The sequence below is a fragment of the Carlito syrichta genome, unplaced genomic scaffold, assembly GCF_000164805.1.
Source record: "Carlito syrichta isolate Samal-C Ts95f unplaced genomic scaffold, Tarsius_syrichta-2.0.1 Scaffold289187, whole genome shotgun sequence".
In the NCBI taxonomy this organism is placed as follows: Eukaryota; Metazoa; Chordata; class Mammalia; order Primates; family Tarsiidae; genus Carlito; species Carlito syrichta.
This window is the reverse complement of record NW_007233283.1, coordinates 383,448-394,579: the sequence shown is the minus strand read 5'-3', so window position 1 is coordinate 394,579 and position 11,132 is coordinate 383,448. Positions and strand designations below refer to the sequence as shown.

General features: G+C 44.5%; 1 pseudogene; it reads right to left on the bottom strand.

Moving 5' to 3' along the window:
- Positions 1-245: 245 nt before the first annotated feature.
- LOC103256277 lies at positions 246-1,697 on the bottom strand (annotated as a pseudogene).
- Positions 1,698-11,132: the final 9,435 nt, after the last annotated feature.

Here is an 11,132-nt window from a genome sequence, read left to right as displayed (position 1 = left end):
AAAACACAACAAATGTATACTAACTGTCTGACAGTTAAATTCATGTTACAAAAAAACAAACTTGAAGAGGCATTTTTGTAACCCTTTTCTACAGAGGAAGCAACACACCTCCTGGAGAAAGGTGAGGGTTGGAGAAGACAGGCCCTGGGTGAAATGAGGAGGGCCACACGTGGAGTTGGTAGGCCTGCCTCAGAGAGATCACAGGCACTGCCACACCACCGCAGTGGACAGCTACTGGCTGAGGCTCAGCAGACCAGTCCACATGCCACACAAGGATGCTGTAGGTTCAAGTCATAAAAATCTTCCAGCTCGTCATGAAACGAGTTCCACTTGTCTTCAGAGTCTGTCAGCTCATTATTGCTGCCTACAGCCAAAAGCATAAGCAACATCTTGTTCAGCTCAAAGGTGACAACCTCTTCACTGGTGTCAAAGAGGATGCTATTCTCTCTTTCCTCAATGAGCTCCCAGAAGTGGTTCCTTTGTTGGGCCCAGTCTCTGCTTGATGTTCCCACTTTCTGTGTCTGTGGCTTCTCTCTACGGCCATCAGGGTACACATGCTTACAGAAACCGTTCCCTCCAAATGGGCAGCTCCACATCCTTCATAAAATACCTGCATGTCTTGTTGCTCATTGCCTCCTCATATTTCTGGATGAGTTTCTGCTTCTCTTTCTCCTCTACCCAGTACTCACTTGGAATGAAAAGTTAGATGTGACCCAGCATTCTGGGCGGGACTTTACGATCTTGCTCTCAAATTGCTTAGCTCTCCTTCGCTTGTGAATACGTTTGAGACAGTGGGTGCGGCTGCAGTTGGAGGGCATCCCAAAGTGGCGCTGGGATGGCTTTCTGGTAGACCACCTCCATGCAGATCCCACACACCATGTCCTGGCTGCACTGCACAGCAAAGAGAGCTTCCTGTCCTTCTCATGGGCCTCAATGTACGATTACATGTGCTGTGACCTCGGGGCAGCATCCGTGGGCTGGAGGACCTGCAGCCCACACATGGCATGTGAATCTCTGTTGAGAGATTCACACAGCTCTCCCCACATTGGCACTCACCCACTGCAGCATGGGGCAAAGCTGCTTGTTTATTTCTGCAGTGGATTACTCTTTCTCTGATTCTTCCTTGATCACTCAGCCCTGCAAAGTTGCTTCAGTGCAGGAAGGGGCAGTACAACTGCAGGACAGTTGCCCAGGAACAAACTCAACAGCATTCACCCAGTTCTCTGAACCTGCTCCTAGAATGGTAAAGCTGGAATTTCCTGACTCAGCTTCTCCTGTATTCATTTTACCAAGGGTCCAACTATGGCTGGGACACTTGAGGTAGAAGCAAACAATGATTTTGGACATGGATCTGTAGCAGCTGCTTCCTCCTGTTTTAGTGGCTTGCTATGTTCATGTCTGCAGAGGTCTCCATAAATACCATAACCTCACTGAAGATACTTGCACATGACACAATGTGGACTGTCAGAGGGATGATGTGAGTAGCAACAGTTATCTCCTTCCTTCCAAATCCCATTCATGAAATACCTGCAGGCAACCCATTTAGTTCAATCGCAGCCCCCCAACGCCCTGCCGGCCCCTGGTGATGGGGCAGTGACTGTGGGGATGGGGGTGGGGTTGTGGGAGGGGGAGACCGCCACGGCTGCTCCTGCTCCGGATGTTGTGGCTATTGTTCTGGGAGCTACAGCCTCTGCCATTACTGTTTATCTTACACAGCAGTGGCCCCAGAATTTCCCGGATCACCTCATCTTTTGATCATTGATTATTTTTTAATTTTTTTAATTTTTTGAGTTGGAGTCTCACTGTCACCCAGACTGGAGTGCAGTGGCCGCTCCCGGCCACCGCAGCCTCGACCTGCTGGGCTTCAGCTATCCTGCCGCCTCAGTCTTCCAAGTAGCTGGAACTACGGGCACGCGCTACCACGCCCGGCTAATTTTTTGATTTATTGTAGAGATTAGGTCTCGCCTGCCCAGGCGGGTCTTGAACCTGCGGGCTCAGGCAATCACCTCAGCCTCCCAAAGGCGCGGGATTACAGGCTGAGCCACCAAGCCCGGCTTCATTGATTATTTTTAAGACTTTCTTGCAAGATAAGGCTGTTAATTCTTTGTTACGGGTTGCAAATATTTCTCCAATTTCTCAACTGTGACACATTTTTATGGTGTTTTTATATCCAAAAGTTTTAAATATTTATGTGTTTAACTCTATCGATTACTTCATTTGTCTTTTTTTACTCTGAAGTCAAGCTTAAGTAATCTCCATGTGGCAGGTTCTTATCCCATGGAGGGGGCAATTTGCTAACCTCTGTGAGAACCATGGGGCAGGGTCTGGGTTCTAATCAGGGAATTTTTTCCAACTATCTTGTGTGCATAGGAAGACTTACCTCGTGATGACCATTGGCTCCACTCTGGGCAGAGTAACCAGTACTATCTATAACCCTGCTTAATACAGAGGGGTGAGATGGGGTGCCCTGTCTCTGCAGCATAAGACTATTTCCCCTCTTCACTTCCAGCAAAAGCTGATCTGACCATGAAGCACGATCAAGATTAGGAAAATAACATAGCCATGATACTTTTAACAGGCCTACAGACCCAATTTTGTTTTCTCCAGTTTTCCTATTAAAATAATTTTTCTGTTCCTGAATCCATTCCAGCACCCCATATTACCTGTCTCTGTAGTCTCCACCCAGTCTGGAAGATTTTCCCAGCCTGTCATTGTTTTTTATGGCTTTGACATTTTTGAACAGTACTGGCCAGTTATTTCATAAAATGTTCCTCAACTTGAGTTTCTATGGTACATAGTTAGAGTGAGATTATGCATTTTGGCAAGAATGCCACAAGAGTGATATTGGCCCCTTCTCAGTGTATCATTCCAGGGGGGCTGTGATATCTATGTGTCTTGTTACTGGTGATGTTAACTTTGGTCACTTTGGTTAACTTTGGTCACTTGGTTAAGGTGCTGTCTTCTAGGCATCTCCACTAAAAAGTTATTACTTTTCCCCATTGTAGTTATTAAGTATCTTGTGAGGGAAATACTCTGAGAATGTACAAATATCCTGTTTCTTAGTATACTTTCACCCATTAATTGTAGCATTCATTTGATGATTCATGCCTGCAGTGATTATTACTGTGGTGTTTGTCTGATGGTGGTTTGCTATTTCAATCATTGTTTCAAAATTTATGAATTGGAATTCACTGTAAGGGAGAGCTGTCTCTCCTCCCATTTATTTGGTTATTCAATTATTTTTGTCATAGATATTTATTTTACTCTGTGAGTTATAATCTATTACTGTTATTCTTTTGTTATTCAAATTGGCCCAGATCTGGCCATTGGAAGCTTTTAAAAATTAACTCTGACGTCCTTTGGATATACCCTTATTATTTTTTGAGCATTTTCTCACCTCCTGGCACCACAAGATGTATTCGGCTTTGCTTTTATTTTCTTTGCCCAGTCCTGGAATCAATCACTTCTCCAAAGAGTCCTAGTTTCTTTCATTGAAGGAAGATATTTAGAAACCATGATTTGATCTCAAAGTGAAATTATTGCTACTGGGGTATCATTGCTTCTAGGTCCTCTCAGCAACAGAGCTTGGAAATATGTGTGTATATATAATGTATATATACATACATATGTTTATGTATATATGTATGTATATGTGTGTATATATACATATGTTCTCTCACACACCTATATACACATCTATATTTATTTTTATATCTATTAACAATGTATATTTTACAAATAATGAATATATCCTACCCAACCACAGGGTTCATTCTAGCCTCACCTTTTCCTTATTTATGTTTCTTTGCCCACAGTGAGACACCTACTTTCATTCTCCAAAATGTATTTACAGTAGTCCCCCTAACCTCTGGGCATACATTTCAAGACCCTCAATGGTTGGTTACCTGAAACTGAGGATAACACAGAACTCTCTCTCTTTCTCTCTCTCTGAATTTCTTTTTCTCTTCTTCACAATTTCATGGATAAAAGATTTATTCCTACCATAAATCTTAGAAACCTCAGTAAACAATTGTTTTTCTTTCTTTATTGTCAAGAACTCTCACCTTTTCACCCAAAGGAAGCACCTTATAGCTTCTCTTTGGCATATCTGAATTGCCAGTATCACTACTCTTGAATAATGGCTTTGGGACCATTATTAAGTAAAATAAGGGCTATACTTGAACACGAGCACTGCTGATACTGGGGTGGTCATCCGATGACCAAGATGGCTTCTCTGTGACGAAAAGATAAGTAGCATTTACAGTGTGGGTACACTGGTTTACATTCTGGTGGGACACAGCCAATTGGAGCAAGATTTCATCTCGCTCCTCAGGATGGCAGGCAATTTAAAACTTATGAATTATTTCTGGAATTTTCCATTTAATATTTTCAGACCATAGGTGACTGTAGGTAAGTGAAACTGGAAAGCAAAACTGCAGTCAAGGGGCGGGGGTTGCTTACAGTACTTATTGCTCAGTCCTAGCATATGTATAAAATAGTTTCAGAATTAGTAACCCATGCCTTTCTGAAAAATTTAGTAACTAAAGCATATTGTTTATGTACAGTTCTCATTGTATTTGGTCTTACACTACACACCTAAATACTATTTTCTAAAGTTACTTAGTTGTTTCCTCCCCTGCAGCGTGGTTAGTTGTTCATTTGTAGTACAGTTAGGCTCATTAGTTACTGTTTATATTTCAAATTCCTCCCACATCCTGGTTGGTGTTAATTATTTGTTAATTTGGGGTGTGTAAAACATTACCATGGTTCTCAGAGTTAGAGCTATGCATAAGAGGTATACTCACAGAGGTATTATGCTTCCCTTAATCCCTTCTGCCCTGTTCCCACACCCCTATTCTTTCTAACCTATTCCCATCCACCCGTTTTTGTTTTGTTTTGTTCTGTTTTTTGAGTCAGAGTCTCACTCTGTCGCCCAGGCTAGAGTGTAGTAGCATGATCATGGCTCTCCGCAGACCCAAACTTCTGAGCTCAGGCAATCCTCCCATCTTAGCCTCCTGAGTAACTGGGACTACACGTGTGCACCACCACACCCGGTTAATTTTTTTGATTGTTTGTAGAGATGAGGTCTCACTACATTGTACAGGCTGGTCTCAAACTCCTGGGCTCAAGTGATCCTTCTGTCTTGGCATCCCAAAGTGCTGGGATTACAGGTGTGAGCCACTGCTCCCGGCCCCATCCATTTCTTGTAGCTAACCCATTTCATTCACTTCTGGTTTATTCTTCCAGTGTTTCTTTTGCATACATGAGCCCCTGCCCAATTTTGATGGTAAATGGACAAGCGTAGCAGTCAAGGCCTGAGAAGGACATGGTAATGGGGTGCTCAGCTTTTTCAGGGATGAAAGTGTAGGTGACCCCAACAGGTGAGCTCCTTAGACCAGAAGAGGGGCTCACCAAGGATGGAAGCCAGCTGTAGCCTCGGGGCCAGCTGTAGTAGTAGGGGCTGTAGTGCATCCCACTAGCTAACCTTTGGCAATTTTCTCCAGGAAAGGCGACCATCCAGAAGCTTGCAGAAACTGTTCACAGAGAGGAATAACTTTGTATAAATAAGAACAGATCCAGTGGTACAAGCAGTGAACTATAATGAATGCTGTTGTGGGCCCTAGATCCCTCCTTCAGATCAGAGACACTTGTTGCCCCCTGCCGTGTTTTCCAAAGTCTCACGGGTACATAGCACAGCAGGTGTAGATGAAACAGAACCTTGTCTGTCTGTAAGATAAGAACAGAGTGTAGCAGATGATATAGTAGCAGAAAGCAGGATACTGTATAGTTTGATGTTAAATTGTATGCTACTGAGAAGAGTAAGCTCAGCAGGAATTTGAATAGTTGGCAAAGGTCAAGGACAGGAGACTTGGGCTTGGACTTGGGGAATGAGAAGGATTTGAATACCTGGACCTGGGAAGAGATAGCCCACCAGGTAGCACACCAGAATGAGGTGGGCACTTCTAGCTTTCTCAGACATTCTCTAGTTCTTCTCCTTCTGCTCTCTGCCCTAGACACACTCCAATCTCACAAGCTGTCCTGGCTGCTGCAACTTTGGGTTTCATTCATAGTTTCAAAGTTGGCTACTTTGAGAACTTTTTGGAAATGTGCTCCCAAGTTTGCCCTGGCCTTCCTACCTATGAGTACCGTTGGGTCTCTTTAACAATAGTAGAACAAATGCTCCAACCTCCATCATCCAGTATTTCTGAGCATATTCGAGGGCATGTCACCTCAGTCAGCTACTGGGCACCCGTTGTCATCTACTCACACCATTCACATCTATTGTTCTCAAAGTCTCTTGAGGACAGGCCCCTCGACATAGCTTCTTCCTCATAAAGTTGATGTCCTATGTCAAAGAAGCTGATTCCTGATTCTGACCAAAGAAACCAACTCCTAGAGGCACCCAAGTAGTTCTGCGTCCACCCCAGTTCCTGCTCGGCTGAAATGTCATTCATGAAGGTGGGGAAAAGTCACTTTTTTTTTTTTTTAGTTGGAGTCTCACTCAGTCGCCCAGACTGGAGTGCAGTGGCCGCTCCCGGCCGCCACAGCCTCGACCCGCTGGGCTCCGGCGATCCTTCCGCCTCAGCCTTCCGAGTAGCCGGAATTACAGGCATGCCCTACCACGCCTGGCTGATTTTTTGATTTATTGTAGAGATGAGGTCTCGCCAAGTTGCCCAGGTGAGTCTCAAACCCACGGGCTCAGGCAGTCCACTCACTCAGCCTCCCAAAGCGCGGGGTTACAGGCTGAGCCACCGAGCCCGGCTAAAAGTCACTCTTTATAGGGATTTCAAAACAGTACTTGTGCCTCCTAGATCCCAGCATTTTCCCTACCTCACTTTCCCCCAGAAACCTCTGCAAAGAAAAAGAAAACAACAAATCCCACTTTCCTCTTCTAGCCACAAACCCAACATTTGTGCAAATAAACTCTGTTGACTCCACCTGCCAAGCTCAAGTAAATCTGAGTTCCAGTTTAGGCTCACACAGGAGCTGATCATTACTATAGAAATAGAAAAAGAATAAACAAAACAAAAAAGACAAACAATGACAACGGTCTGAAAGTGGACACAGGTTCCCCCAAGCCCTCCGGGCTTAGCTGTCTTTCCTCAGCTTTGTTCTCGTTTGGGGGCACCGGTCCCCCGTCTCCAGCTCCAGAGTCTTGCTCTTTATGGTACTTGAACACTTGGGGCTGGCACAGAGTGGAGATTCAATACGGTTCCGTTGATTGAGACAGATGAAAAAGAATGAAAGATTGAGTCACAAGTGAGACAACCATATCCCTCTGTCCGGGAAGCTCTTCATTTCCTTCTCCCATCAGCCTTGTGGCTTCCAGGGGGTAACCTGGTGTCTGGACCTTCAGGTGAGGATGGGCCTCCCCAGCAGGCCCAAGTCGTCCACCTCCACCTCCAGGTCCCTCCTTTCCACCCCGCTCCCCTCCTGGAGAAGCCCCTTCTGCTCGGCTCTCCCCTCCGGGCTCCATTTCTCTGTATGTTTTGAGTTTGCTAGGCAGAAGCACAGTCTCTACTAGCGGATCAAAGTAGGAAGTAGGCCGGGTGTTGTGGCTCATGTCTGTAATTCCAGAGGCTTGGGAGGCAGAGGCAGGGGAATTGCCTGAGCCTAGGAGGCCAGTCAATGCAACATAGTGAGACTCCATCTCTACAAAAAAAAGAAAAAAAGAAAAGCCGTGTGTGGTAGCACTCGCCTGTAGCCCCAGCTACTGCTACTCAGAAGGCTGAGGTGGAAGGATTGCTTGAGCCCAGGAGGTTGAAGCTGCCATGCGCCGTGATGGTGCCACCGCCCTCCAGCCCGGGCAACAGAATAAGTCCCTGGCTTCAAAACAAACAAACAAACAAACAAACAAACAAAAAGGAGGAAGTGGAGCTCAAGGCTCTTTTAGAGTTCTTTATCTGTTTGGCTGAAATTTAAGCTTAATCCGATTTGTTAACGTTTTTAAAGTGTCCTGTTTTAGGTTAATGTTAACATTGCCATGCACTTAAAATACTTAAAAAAAAAAAATCTTTTGGCTGGCTCGGTGGCTCAGCCTGTCATCCCGCACCTTTGGGAGGCTGAGGTGAGTGGATGGCCTGAGCCCGCGGGTTCGAGACCCGCCTGGGCAGCGAGACCTCATCTCTACAATCAATCAAAAAAATCAGCCGGGCGTGGTAGCACGCGCCTGTAATTCCGGCTACTTGGAAGGCTGAGGCGGAAGAATCGCAGGAGCCCGGCAGGTTGAGGCTGCCACTGCACTCCAGTCTGGGTGACAGAGTGAGACTCCAACTCAAAACAAAAAAAAATCTTTTAAAGAACAATTTTAGATTTACAAAAAAATTGAGAACTCAGTACAGAGATTTTCCATGAGTCCTGCACCCAGTTTCTCCTGTTATTAACATCTTACTTAGTAAGTATATTTGTTCCGTTATTAAATAAAATCCATACCTTATTTGAATTTTCTTTGTTTTTACCTAATATCTCTTTTCTGTTCCAGACTCCATCCAGGATACTACATTACGTTTAGTTATCACATCTCCTCAGGATCCTCTGGACTGTGACACTTCCTCTGGCTTTCCTTGCTTTGATGACCTTAACAGCCTTGAGGAGTCCTAAGCAGGTATTTTAAAGTGTCTCCCCCTCTCATTGGAATGCGTCTGGTATTTTTCTCAAGTCTGAGTCCTTGGGAGGAAGACCAAAAGGGGGCAAGTGCCATTTTCATCTCTTCACATCAAGGATACTTGCCAGTGACAGGGTGTGTAACTGCTGATGCTGCCTTTGATCATCTGGCTGAAGTGTCAGTTTTCTCCACCATCAACTTACTCTTTTTTCCTCCCCCATACTCTACTCCCTGTAAGGAAGTCATTATGGACAGTCCACACTTAAGAAGCAGAAACAGAAAATCAAATACTGCATGTTCTCACTTACAAGTGGGAGGTAAACAAGGAGTATATGTGGACATAAAGATGGAATAATAGACAGTGGAGACTCCAGAAGGGAGGAGAGTGAGGGTTGAAAAGTGACTTATTGTTCGAGACCCGCCTGGGCAGCGAGACCTCATCTCTACAATAAATCAAAAAATCAGCTGGGCGTGGTAGCGCGCGCCTGTAATTCCGGCTACTCGGAAGGCTGAGGCGGAAGGATCGCCGGAGTCCAGTAGGTCGAGGCTGCGGTGGCTGGGAGCGGCCACTGCACTCCAGTGTGGGGAACGGAGTGAGACTCCAACTCAAAAAAACAAACAAAAAAACAAACAAAAAAAGAAAAGTGACTTATTGGGTACAGTGTTCACCATTGGGATGATGGCTACACAGAAACCCAGATCTCACCATTATGCAATATATCCAAGTAACAAACCTGTGCGTGTATTCCCAAATCTAAGATCTAAAAGAAAAAGCTGGGCTTGATGGCACACAACTGTAGTCTCAGCTGCTCAGGAGGCTGAGGTGAGAGAATCACTTGAGTCCAGGAGTTCGAGGCTGCAGTGAGCTATGACCATGCTACTACACTCCAGTCTCGGTGACAGAGTGAAACCCTGTCTCAAAAATAAATAAATACATAAAAGATAAAATAAAATAGAAGTGGAGAGTTATACTCCTCCACCTGAGGGCAGAGTATAAATTATTTGGAATTTTTTTTGTACGGGAGACTTGTCTCTGCCATTTATTCATTTATTCAATCATTTCTTAATATCTGTACAGACTCATTACTATTTATTTTATACTTTAGGTTGCATTCAATGCTAGATTATTTATTTTACCACTCAAATAGTTCCAGCTTTGGGCATTAGGGGATCTTTGATGTGGCTCTTGTGTCACTTTGACATACTGTTACGGACTAGATGTTTGTGTCTTTTCCAATTCATATGTTGCAGCCCTCACCCATAATGCAACGGTATTTGGAGATGGGGTCTTTGGGAGGCAATCAGGTCTTGAAGGTGAGGTGCTTGGAACGGAATTGATGTCCTTATAAGAAGAGGTACCAGAGGACTTGTTCTCTCCCTTGATCCCACAACAAACACGCAAAGAAGAGATCATGTGAGCACACAGGGAGATTGCAACCACATACAAGCCAAGAGAAGAGGCCTGGGAATGAAACTTACCTTGCTAGCATCTTAATCTTGGAATTCCCAGCCTCCAGACTGTGAGAAACACATTTGTGTCGTTTAAGCCACCCATGATATTTTGTTATGGCAGCCTGAGCTGGCTAAGACAATGCCCCCATCATTTTGTTTATTGAGTGCTTCCTTACTTTTTTTCACTGTAAAATGCTTCCAGGCTTATCTTGATGTTTTTCTATCAGTCCCCACTCCTCTCATAAGCCCAGATCCTAGAGTGGTGTTAGAAACCAAGATGGGAGGCTGAGGCAGGAGGATCGCTTGAGGCCAGGTGTTCGAGACCAGCCCGGGTAACACAGAAATACTCCATCTCTATAAAAATAAAAATAATTATCCGGGCATGGTGACGTGCACCTGTAGTCATAACTACTCAGGAGACGGAGGCGGGAAGACTGATTAAGCCCAGGAATTTGTGGCTGCAGTGAGCTGTGATCTCATTACTCCCCTAGCCTGGGTGAGAGAGTGAGACTCTGTCTCAAAGAAAAGGAAAAAGAAACCAAGAACTGGCTTGCAGAAAACTTATTTTTAGATGGACAAATAAAAAAAACCAAACACTTATTTTGTGCCTATGTGCTAGGCACTATGCTGGTTCCTTTTCACGTCCGTTTACTTAAGCCTCATAACAACTCCATGAAATATTTAGTGTCAACCCTCTCTAGTTGAGGAATGAAGGCTTAGCTTGGTTAAATGCTAGCCAACATCACCCTGTTTGGCTTCCAAAACCCATCACATTGCCATGATGGAGACTGGTGTTATATATATTACAAGCAAACAAGCATTATTTATTTACAGTTTATGCTAATATACTTCATAGGCACTGGAATAATTTGCATTATAATCATTATATAACAGGTAATTGTGCTTATTCTGTGAAGGTGTAAGACCCTTCTGGGCCATAAAAAATACAGATTACTGCTCTCAATGTGTGCAGATGTCATGTACCTCTCCTTATGGGTACAGATGGCACACCCCTATCCTTATGTGTAAAGATGACAGGCACCTATCTTCATTTGCACAGACACATGCTCCGCTG